The sequence below is a fragment of the Crinia signifera genome, chromosome 3 (genome assembly GCF_055691185.1).
Source record: "Crinia signifera chromosome 3, ASM5569118v1, whole genome shotgun sequence".
Taxonomy (NCBI): Eukaryota; Metazoa; Chordata; class Amphibia; order Anura; family Myobatrachidae; genus Crinia; species Crinia signifera.
In genome coordinates this window covers 207,624,733-207,637,454 of record NC_139219.1, presented here as the reverse complement: position 1 = coordinate 207,637,454, position 12,722 = coordinate 207,624,733, and the positions used below count along the sequence as shown (strand labels likewise).

At 44.0% G+C, this 12,722-nt stretch overlaps 1 long non-coding RNA gene across 1 annotated transcript in view; it reads right to left on the bottom strand.

The window, feature by feature from the left end:
- The window catches only part of LOC146064147 (uncharacterized), a 338,403-nt gene that overhangs the window by 227,870 nt on the left and 97,811 nt on the right, over window positions 1-12,722 (bottom strand). The window contains exon 2 of the long non-coding RNA XR_014471757.1: window positions 10,449-10,597. This is a non-coding gene — a long non-coding RNA (uncharacterized LOC146064147). The remainder of the gene's footprint in view (window positions 1-10,448; window positions 10,598-12,722) is intronic.

Sequence of the window (12,722 nt, the reverse complement as noted above, 5' to 3'; positions counted from 1 at the left end):
AAAGGTAATTTAGTTTCATAAACCACTAGTTTTATGTGTTTTTACAAAAGGTCACATAATTGAAAAACCCAACAAATCAGCAGGAATAAACTTAGGAAGGGCTTTTAAATTGTACACCCCTTTTTCACCTGCTGTGCTATGTAGCCATTCCACAACCAGGGCCGCCAAGAGAAATCCTGGGCCCCGGTACGACAACTTCCGGGGCCCCACAGAGGCTTCCTCAAGCGGGGTCTGCGGACCCGTTGTTATGCCACTGCTTCCAAGGTGGATGCTTACTGAATGGCTGTAATTGCATTGACAAAATATATATATATATATCAGGGCATGGCAAACAGGGACAGTGCGCGCCACTGGCGCGCACCAAAAATTTACACTGTAATGCCTATTACACATGTCACACACCCATTACAAATTATACCACATGCCATAATGTCCATTACACATTATGCCACACACTGTATTGCAAAATACATGCTATGCCAGGGAATACATGCTCTGCCAGGGGATACATGCTTATTGCCATGGAGTTACTTGCTCTGCCAGGGGGAACAGGCTCTGCCAGGGGATACATGCTTGTTGTCATGGAGTTACTTGCTCTGCCAGGGGATACATGCTCTGCCAGGGAATACATGCTCTGCCAGAGGATACATGCTCTGCCAGGGGACACATGCTTGTTGCCATGGAGTTACTTGCTCTGCCAGGGGGAACATGCTCTACCAGGGGGAACATGCTCTGCCAGGGAATACATGCTCTGCCAGGGAATACATGCTTGTTGCCATGGTGTTACATGCTCTGCCAGGGGGAACATGCTCTGCCAGGGGATACATGCTCTGCCAGGGGATACATGCTCTGCCAGGGGATACATGCTTGTTGTCATGGTGTTACTTGCTCTGCCAGGGGATACATGCTCTGCCAGGGGACACATGCTTGTTGCCATGGAGTTACTTGCTCTGCCAGGGGGAACATGCTCTACCAGGGGGAACATGCTCTACCAGGGGATACATGCTCTTCCAGGGAACACATGCTTGTTGCCATGGAGTTACCTGCTCTGCCAGGGGATACATGCTCTGCCAGGGAATACATTCTCTGCCAGGGAGAACATGCTCTACCAGGGGATACATGCTCTTCCAGGGAATACATGCTTGTTGCCATGGAGTTACCTGCTCTGCCAGGGGATACATGCTCTGCCAGAGAATACATTCTCTGCCAGGGAGAACATGCTTTGCCAGGGGGAACATGATATGTATTAAGCCAGGCGGGGCAGACACATTTACTTACATGAGAGTCTCTCAGGGCAGCGTTTTTACTTTTAGTTTGTTAGCAGACAGCTCCTCCGGCTCCAGTCCACAGCACTTCCCCCTCTAATGTGCACACTGCAGCTTCCGGTCCCAGGCTACTTCACTTTGCAGACACACAGTCACAGTGTCTCTGCAGAAGCTCCGCAGAGGTGGACCTCTGGACTGTCTGCACACAGTAACAGGCTGCCGCTGCGCTGCTGACCCGCTCTCCTGCTCTAGACTTGTCCACTAATTAATCAGCTGACCAGGTGACTCGTGCGCATACTTGCCTACTTGGAAAAACTAGTTTCAGGGAGATTATAGATCGCTCTGTAAGGCATTGCGCGGTGCGCTGTTGATGGGGGGCGTATCACATTCTACCCAAGGGGCGTGTCTACTGTCACTCAGGGGTGTGTCCTGCAGTGGCAAGTAAAGACCAAATTACCAAGCGCAGTACTGGCTACACACTGACATCACAGCTGCATTACACAGGAGGGCTACACACTGACATCACAGCTGAATTACACAGGAGGGCTACACACTGACGTCACAGCTGCATTACACAGGAGGGCTACACACTGACGTCACACATGCATTACACAGGAGGGCTACACACTGACGTCACAGCTGCATTACACAGGAGGGCTACACACTGACGTCACAGCTGCATTACACAGCAGGGCTACACACTGACTTCACAGCTGCATTACAGCGGAGGGCTACACACTGACGTCACAGCTGCATTACAGTGGAGGGCTACACACTGACATCACAGCTGCATTACACAGGAGGGCTACACACTGACGTCACAGCTGCATTACACAGCTGCGCTTCAATTTGCAGGGCAGCGGGAGCTCGCAAAATGCAGGAGGGAAGGCAAGTCCGCTCCCCATATTACACAGCACATTGCACACATCATAGTATACATTATACTATGCCACCCATATTACACCCTGTATACAAACCACATTGTACACAACACCATAGTACATTATACACAGATCACCCAGTACATGCAGCACATTGCACACATACATTATACAGAGTGCCCCCCCCATATTACAGCCTGTACACACAAAGCACACACATTGTACATCACACAGCTCCTCCCCACCTCACATATTACACCCAGTACCCAGCACATTGCACACATCATAGTATACATTATACTATGCTCCCCATATTACAGCCTGTACACAAAGGACATTGTACAGAACACCATAGTACATCACACAGCTCCCCCCTTCCATATTACACTAAGTAACCAGCACATTGCACAAAACACCATTGAACACAGCATCCCCATATTACACCTAATACACACACACAAACACTATTTTATACCCCTCACAGCCCCCATTCCCTTAGCACTTACCTGGCTGTACTCATTCCAGGGACCCAGCAGTCAGCGTGGTGGGGGATGAAGCACAGCACAAGCAGAGGAGGAGCAGGAAGGAAGAGCACGGAACCCAGTGTGGTGGGCGGGGTCAGCCTCAAGGAAGCCCCGGCTGCAAGCTCTGTCTCTGCTCCTGAAGCACAGGCTTCCGGTGTCTGTGCACACTGCACACAGCAGCTCGCCCACCATTACCCACAACCCCTGCGGTGGCTGACTGACTTCATCATGCAAGCCCCGCCCCCCGACAGTCTCCGAAAACCGGGAGGATAGAGGGGCTTTGCGGGGCAACAGGAGGGTCAAGCAGAAATTAATGCAGGTGGGTTGGCAAGTATGCATGCGGCGCACACCGGCTGCCTTTAAAAAAAAAAGTGAGTGTGTGTCCCCGGGCCCCCTGACAGTCCCGGGCCCCGGTAAATTGTACCCTCCCCCCCTGCCTCTCGGCGGCCCTGTCCACAACATGGCTCTTGCTACCAATATCATCCATCCTCTTGCATTTACAAACAGAGGACACTGCTAATGACCCATGGCAGCATGCATCGTTAACAATATATTGCATACATGCTATGCATAATAAGGTTAACAAAGGTTGTTATTATGCATATTATTTATATTCATGTAGTTTGCTGCAATAATAGCTTTAGTGGCTGACTTGCATGCTGCTTTAGCATCTGTTTACTGTATTATCTATGACTGTATGCCAGGGATGAGGAACCTTTGGCCCTCCAGCTGTTGTTGAACTGCACATCCCAGCATGCCTTGCTACAGTTTTGCTATTTGGCCATACTAAAATTTGCAGGGCATGCTGGGATGTGTAGTTCAACAACAGCTAAAGGGCCGAAGGTTCCCCATCCCTGCTGTATGCTAATGCTAGTATTAGTGCTTCTCCTGATGTACAAGTGTCTGAATGTGCATGGACTGAGGTGCACCTTTTTGTTAGGTGCAAATGTAATGTGATTAGATTTAAGTGCTTGTGTATGCAAGTCGTTCAGCGACACACATTTTATAGTGATTTTCATTTAACTTAAAACATCACTCAACTTTAAATTTGCAGATTACTAATGACAAAACAGATGACAATCTGATGGAATTTACGAGTTTACAATGCAACTGAACATTGCATCACTTGAAATTTTCCTTACAAAACCCCCAAAAAACCTGGTTTAACTAATCAGCCAGCGTATTCCAACGAGAATTCAAGGAAACTAATGTAACATAACAAAAAATAATGGTCTCCTGAGAAAGGGCTGGTAGTGTCCAATGACCCTTGAAGAAGCTCTGATGAGCAAAGCTTCAGCATTATGCCTTTTAATGTGGTGCTCTGTGGCTGTAGGAATTCTGGTCTGCACCCCGACCTACATGATCGATGCAACACTCAACCACTTGACTAGAAGCATCGAGTTAGAAACAGCTGCTTCATAATGTACAGGAATCTACACACGTCTATCTTACCATTGATGGGTTGACCTCAATGCCATCCCTGATTATGGTGTTGAACATGCTTTCCCACATAAAATATAAAGATTTGCTCCCCTTGCATTGCAAGGGTTGTTCCAAATACATAGTTGCTTGTTTTTTTTGCTTTGCAATCAGGAGACAGCCCTCAGATAGGCCTTGTATGAAGTCTGAGGCAGAACAAATGTCAGAAGAATGGCTGTCAGGTAATTTTCATTTAATTGTTTGTTTGACTTTAACGTGAAAAACAATACATCTCTTATTTGTTTACTCCTTTTCTTGAATTATACAGATGATTCTGGCTAGGCCTGTAGCTGCTGGAAGCCAGCAGCTACAGGCCTAGCCAGAATCATCTGTATAATTCAAGAAAAGGAGTTGGTGCATCTGCAGACGCCTGTTGAGTAGAAGTATAATGAGGCCCTACTGCTGTTGTACTAAAATCTAGTTTCAGATGTCTTGATACTTTTAATGGTTAAGTGTTATATAGTCCAGCGTTGGTCTCTGATATTATGTTTTGCTGCTGTCTATTGCATAATCCGCCATTCCATGAACTCCTTGACCAGATTATACAACAGTTAGCCGGTCAGGGTCTTGTTACTTCCAAACTAATTGCAACAATAACGTACTAGATGTGTGCTGCATATGGACACAGCTATTTCATTTGAAACTGTATACAAACGTTTTAAGAAATGTTTTACATATTTATATATATATATTGTATTTTTACACCATGTATTATATAAACTGATCTTTAAAAGACTTTGTAATTATGATTTATGATTTAAGTATAATCTCCAAAAGCAGTAATGTAATAATTGTAACATTACTTATTCCTTTTAACATGTGAAGCAGGAAAGGGATATTGTACAGAACCACCACATGTGTGTAAACCATGTAGTGTTAGTAGCACACTAACTGTTTAGGTCCACATATTGTTGCTCAAATACTTGAAACACATCTATTAGCACACAGACACAATTTTACTATTTAATTTCCTTATTAAATTTGCTTGTGCATCTTGTATTCTAAGGAGAGCAGGTGTTTGTGCCTCTATGGCAATAAACAACTTCTGAAAATAGTTTATTAAATGGGAGAAATTACGATTATTCTCTTTTTAAACTGTCTTGGTAATTGCTCATTTTGCCTGATTTGTTTTGACATAAAATGTTCACTGTTGGAGCTTTTGCAGGTGTAGGATGACTGCAGGGTTTAATGTGTGGTATTCATGGATGTGCCCAAGGTATCATGTCTTTCTCTTGAGTTCGTCGGCTCTAGTACTGTGTTAAAGCCTAAAGGCATCTGCAAAACCTAAAGATATTAATTTCTGTTTTAAGGAATACACAATTATTAATAGTCCTATAAATGTCATGTTCTATATATTTTAGTAAACTTTTCACTATAGCTTAATTTAAAATATATTCCCATTCCTTTTTCCTAAAGTCCCAAAAACAATGGTTGGGTTTTTTTTTTCTTGGGGGGAATTCAGTCATTTAAAATGTTTTGTCGAAGAAAACCAAAAATAAAAATGACATTGTAAAAATACATTTTCATTTGTTGTAGCGATGTTTACACTTACCTGATGGCTAAACAAAAGCTACAGATGACACCTGGAATATTTGTGGCAGCTCAGAACCCTAAAATCTGCGAGTAATAGAGGATGACCGCACAATAATATAGCTGGCATTTCATTGTCATGAACTATGGCTCTGGCTGAAGATCTTTTTTGTGGGGTGTGGGTTGTTAGGTGTACAACAACTAGGTCGACAAGCATTGGGTTGATACCACTAGGTTGACAGGCAGCAAGGTCGACATGGGTCTAGGTCGACAGGACATTAGGTCGACATAAGCATTAGGTCGACATGGGCAAGGTCAATAGCCAAAAGGTCTACATGGGGTTTTTCATTGTTTTTTTACCCAAATGTTGACAAGGACACCGTTTGAAGTGCACTGCATCGCTCGCTATGCTTCAGGCACACAATTTTATTCTCCCACCATGCCCTAGAGCAGTGATTTTCAACCTTTTTACCTTGCGGCACACTAAATAAGATTTTAAAATTGCCAAGGCACACCATGAGATAACCACAGGGCAAAAACATAGGCTCCCACAGGAAAAAAAACAACCTATTGGCCCCCATATAAAAAACAAACACACTGGTAACAAAATAAAACACATTGGCCCTTTACATGAAAAGTAGAGACCAGTAAATAATAGTTGAATTGGTGATTGCTGTAAAGTGGTTTGGGCATCTCTAGATCTGGGTGCACACTTGAGAACAGCTCAAGGCACACTGGTGTGCCACGGCACAGTGGTTGAAAAACACTGCCCTAGAGGATGGTAGGGCATGAAATACTGCCTGTCGGCACATGTGGACTAATAAAAACAGTGAAAAACCCCATGTAGACAATTTGACTGTCGACCATGCCCATGTTGACCTGTCGACCCATTGCTTGTCAACATAGTTGCTGTAGACCTAATGACCGTATCCCTTTTTTAAGGTGGTGATATTAACATTAGATAAAATTTGTACATATTAAAACTACATTGTGTGTGCCTAACTTTGTTCTAAATATCTTTCCGAGAGACCTGTAAAACAGTTATCCTATAACAAGCAGTAATTTACCGTATGGCAACAACGAGAATTTTAAAGCCATGCGCAGTTCAGTTTTAGCCCATTTTTACTGTATAGTAAATTACCCTATATTGCACAAAAACAAATATGTTCCTTGAAAAGCCTCAGACCCATGTGTTTTAGCAGAAGTTATCACCTCTTCTGATTATACTTCAGAAAATGTATCTTGCCTTGTATCCAAGTACAGTAGCTACAGTTATTAATGTGGCTATTTGGATACCGTCCTGTGTATTGGAAATAATTATATAATTACATGTTGAAGTAACCGATTGCAAGTTAATAGTGGTCTATGGAGTAAGAAAGCCCCAAAAATGCCACCAGGCTGCAGGTGTGCATCGCTGATGCGTAAATTGATGCCATCTAAGACCTGGGCTGTTGTTTCTCCCCCCATTGGCTGATGATAATCAAGATGTGTTCAATTATACCTTTTCCTTTTTCCTTAATTTTGCATGACCTGCATAGCACACCTAACCTACTCATCCATGAGTAGCGATTGGATGAATTCAAATAAAAAAAGTTTGTGATACATTTTTGTAGCAGATTACAGTAGCAAATTTTAAGAAATACAAGGCCTGGCTAAGTCACAGATTCAATAACATGTCAAATTAAGCCATATGGTTATATTTTGGGAAAGGTGTGTGTGTGTGTGTGTGTGTGTGTGTGTGTGTGTGTGCGTGTGTGTGGACACCTGTGTTCCATTTAAAGCTGGAGACCACCACCAAGTGCTTCCTTCTGAACTCAGACATCTTCATCTTTCTCTTTGTCTGGATATTGCTTCCTGCTGTGTTCCACAGTCCACCCAAAATAGCCAACTGTCTGCACTTCTGTGGCATAACTGCTCCTTACTGTGCTGTCTGCCTCACAATAGGCACTTCATAGTTGAGTACAAGTGAATTGACCAGGATACAATTCCATCCAGATTTAGTTTACCCTGATTGTCTTCTCCTCTGCGCCTTCCTCCCCTATATCTGGGACCCTATTTTTCATTCTGCTCAATGTAAGAAAAAAAAACCAGACAAACAAAATACTGACAACTTACAGATACACACAAATAGATAAGGACAAGACAGACAATGAGAAACCAGACATAAAATAGGAAAAACTTCAAAAGGACAAGAATACAGGAAAAAAAAAAAAAACAACAAACTACATACAACAATCACTTGCATAACTCCAGGCACTCCTCCCAAAAAAAAAAGTTGCGAAACAGCCATTTACAGCACCATATTACAGCACCATACGACATTTTGGCTTGGTTAGGGGCATTTTTTATCTTATCGTAAAAATAGCATGTTCGAAGTTCAAACCAATAAAAAAGCACTAAGCACTAGAAAATGGTTTTCATCGAAATTGCACTATTTGATTCGATCAGAAATGGCCGGTCACTAGGTCGATATGACTGTAGGTCGGCAGGGTCATTAGGTTGACACAAGCATTAGGTCGACATGGGGAAGGTCGACAATCTAAAGGTCAACATGGGGTTTAAAAAAAAATTGAGCCGACATGTGCCGACAGGCGGTATTTCATGCCCTACCATCCACTAGGGCGTGTTGGGAGAATAAAATAGTGTACAAGCATAGCGAGGCACCGTGCTCGAAGCATGCGAGAGGACACAGCACTACGTTTCAGTTTCCATGTTGACTGTCAAAATTCAGGATTTTTTTTTTAAAAACCCCATTTTGACCTAATGCTTGTGTCAACCTAATGACCCTGTCGACCTACAGTCATGTCAACCTTCCTGCATGTCGACCTAGTGACCGTATCCCCAAAATACAGAGTTGCCATTTCTGATCAACCCTGTTGACCTAACCCATGTCAACCTTCCATCATGGTCCTACGCAATGATCCATAACCATATTTTTAGACCACAAAAATCAATGGATTTAAACATTTTATTTATTTTTGAAGCTGAAATTAAATGCAGATTAATCTGTCCATTGGGTTGTAATTAACTGATGCTTAGTTAGTTTGTCCACTGGACTCAGCAATTGTAGGAAATTTTGTTTGATCATGCCAGCAGCACATTGGCCATTGTCCTGGCATCATTGTATTGCATTTTATTTTTTATGGTTATCAAGTGCACAGAGATGGTTTGTGTTATAAGAGTCTTCTAGTGCTTGCATACTAAGCTCAGTTATTTAGAGTGGAGAGTCTGCTCCTCCTATAGGGCTAATGCATGTTTTAATATTGACATATGACAGGCTTGAGCAATGTGCACTACTGATGTTTTAGAAATCTATCTGAATTTTCCATTGCATGTCTATCCACTATTAACATATATTCCTCTACTCCTATCCACCATTGTAATGGTTAAATAGCAATCAAACCAGGTATATATTGCCAAAGAGGCTTGGAAACTGCACAATCAATAGCCTCTGAGTCGCTGCTTGTAACTATAACTATTTTACTTATTACTGGTTCCCAAAGGGAATAGAAAACTGCGCTAATAAATATTATTTCCTTTCTTACACCATGAGTACATGCTCAAACAATGGAGACTGTTTTAATTATAAATGCAATAAAATGCTATTTATTTTTAGAAGTATAAATATGAACAAAGATAGGCGGCCACATATAACAATTAATAAAGAAATATAAACAAATATATGCTTGTTAACAATAAAAATACTCTGGAACAGTAGGCATCATTTGTGATATAGGCATAGGCAAATGCATATACAAAAGAATATAGCTTGCAAGAAATATAGGGATTTCTGAGATTTGTGCAATATAGCTGCTAGCAGTTAAATAGAGGAAATCTTGTTGCTATCCGCATCTAACTTTTGGCTCATAATGCATTTTATATTGACCTTCTGAAATAACGTTCATCATTCCTACTGAACTGACTTAGAAATAAAATATTTTTATTCGTAACCTGATCGACAGGTTGAGTATCCCGTATCCAAAATGCTCGGGACAAGAAGAATTTCGGATAATGGATTATTCCTTATTTCGGAATAATTTTATATTTCAATGTTGTATCTTAATGATGGGACCCATGTGTGAACATAAAATGCATTTATGTTGTATAAACACATCAAACACATAAAATACACACAAATATCTTTTATTTGTGCATGTACAAGCTGTCAAAAACATGAAACAAACTTTGTGTGGTGCCCTATAAATCTCCTCGGGTAAGGTCTGTTGGAACTTGCAGCAAGTAAATGAAGTTTAGAACAGTTTCTAGATCTGGGTACAGAGGTACTATTCTCTGGGGAAGGAATGAAGGGGATGAGGTATCCGCACTGTTCTCCCTCTTACGGGCATCACTGTGGATTATAAAGCACACCCCCTGGGGATGAGCCTCAAATGTCTACAGTGGGCCAAATTTCAAAACAATGTGGCGCAAACTAGGGCGGCCAGGCATCTGCCCGCACGCACCCCCCCCCCCCCCCCATGGAGAAAATGACCACATGGGACTCTACCCGGATACCCCCGCCGTGATGCAAATGGGAGGGCAGGGGCGGGCGGCTGACGAGACCACCCCCCCAAGTGGAGCAAACTAGCGCGGCCAGGCATCTGCCCACACCCCCCTCCCCCCAAATGGAGGAAATTAGTAGCCAGGTCTGCTCGCACCTACGGGCAAATTGCTGGCAGGGTCTCTACTGAGCAGACCACCCACCCCCGGGCCAAATGAGCAGCCAGACGGCTGCCGCTAACCATCTCTGACAGCAGCAGCACCACACTCACCTGGCCTGCAGGCGTCCATCGTGACTGCCAGCTCCCACGGCTGCTTCCCCCAACTGCCTGCTGGCCGTCTCGTGACTGCCTTTCTTCCTGTGCTGCGGGAACAGGCGGTGCAGTGCGGAGTGAGGTTGGTGGGGACTCCTGTCAATTATCTGTGTGCAAAAAAAAGTCACTCATAAAAACAAGGTTTTTTAAATAATTTGGATACGGGATATATGGATACGGGCTATTCAACTATATTTCCCAGAACGCCAAGTTAAAATACATCGGTTGGTTTTAGTGTGATTTGCATTCATTGTGAAACCATGAAAATATAATGAGATGAAAATGACAGATTATCTACAACAGGAAGGAAACTTCAAATTAAAGTATTCATAACATGTAATACCAAAAAGTGGGTGTAAATGGTAGAATGCATCGGAATAAGAAGAAAATCTAGGAAGTTGAGAGGTGCACAATCAGAATTTTAGGAAAGTTATTTTTTCCCCTTACTGTATCTGCTATCAAATAAAATAAATATTTTTCTCCAATCACCAATTATATACCACAAGGAGTATAGAGATGGATGGTTAATGCTGAGATCTACTTTTACATACTGCAACAAAGAGAGAATCAGCATAGTGTTCCTGCGGCCAGCGTAGTCAGCGTCCCTGTCAGAATCAGCGTAGTGTACCCGCGGCCACTTAAGTAGTTAGCGTAGTCAATAGAGCGTGTTCCCACAGCCGCTTAAGTAGTTAGCGTAATCGGTACTTGTTTCCTAGCACGGCCACACCGATCGTGATCGTGGGCATCGTTAGTAAAATTGGGGATGCCCGCGATTTCCCATAGGGAACAATGTTAAATGCCTCAATTTACCCAAATCATCATAGGGAACAATGTTAAATGGTCCAGAACCCCCCCAAAACACCCCTGAACAGTGAAATGGCCCCCCAAAATTAGTTTACGCCACCCCACGATCAACGTGAACCCGAAGCGTGGCGAGCGCAGCGGTACGCGTCCTCCGACCTTTTCATACCCCCACTATCCACGTCGGCGTGGAGTCGAGAATAGAATAGTGTGGCGAGTGCAGCGAGCCACCGAGCCCGAAGCGTGGCGAGCGCACGCGGATACCTGTGAAGCCCGCGAAGGGACGCGTTTACCTGTGAAGGTATCCTCGCTGGGCTCGCTGCGCTCGCCACGCTTCGGGCTCGGTGGCTCACTGCGCTCGCCACACTATTCTATTCTCAACTCCACGCCGACGTGGATAGTGGGGGTATGAAAAGGTCGGAGGACGCGTACCGCCGCCCCTCGCGGGCTCGCTGCGCTCGCCACGCTTCGGGTTCACGTTGATCGTGGGGTGGCGTAAACTACTTTTGGGGGGACATTTTACTGTTCAGGGGTGTTTTTGGGGGTTTCTGGCCCATTTACTATTGTTCCCTATGATGATTTGGGTAAATTGAGGCATTTAACATTGTTTCCTATGGGAAATCGGGGGCATCGCGGGTAAATTGAGCCATTTAACATTGTTTTCTATGGGAAATCGGGGCCATCGCGTCTGGACCATTTAAGCCTTTTTTAGCCGCCTGCGACGCGACCGACGCGGTTTTGACTTATTTCAATGGGAAATCGGGGGCATCGCGTCGGTCGTGTCGCAGACCACTAAAAATTACACCCGATGCCCGCGATTGTGGCCGTGCTAGGAAACAAGTACCGCGTAATCAGTCTAGCGGCCCTGTCAGAATCAGCATAGTGTTCACGTGGCCAGCGTAGTCAGCATCTCTGTCAGAATCAGCATACCACAGCGTGAATAGCCGGAGCTTACATAATTAGCGTAGTCAGTCAGCATTCTGTCACCACTAATTTCATTGTGTAAGTTATGGCTGCCAAAGCATTAACCATCTTCAACCTGTCGGTGGAGTTTTTACAATGCCACCTCTTGCTGCCAGAGACACAGCCTGTGTCAATGGGCATCCAATGAGACTCATGATTTCCCCCAAAAAACGCTGTGTTTTATAACAACATTATGCAGGAGTCATGTTCCCTGGATTTTATGTTACAGCCCCAACGCAGGATTTGCGGCCCTGGCAAAATTGTTGAGGTGGATGAAAGATTATTTGTCCAGCGAAAAAAATCATGTTGGACGCGTCCTGCCTCAGCAGTGGCTGTTTGGTAGCATATCCTGTGAGACAGGTGAATGTTTCGTAACACCTGTGGCCAGCCGTGATTCCAGCACCCTGATGTCCGCCATCCAGACGCATATTGAACCGGGTACCACCATATACTCTGACTGTTGGCGCG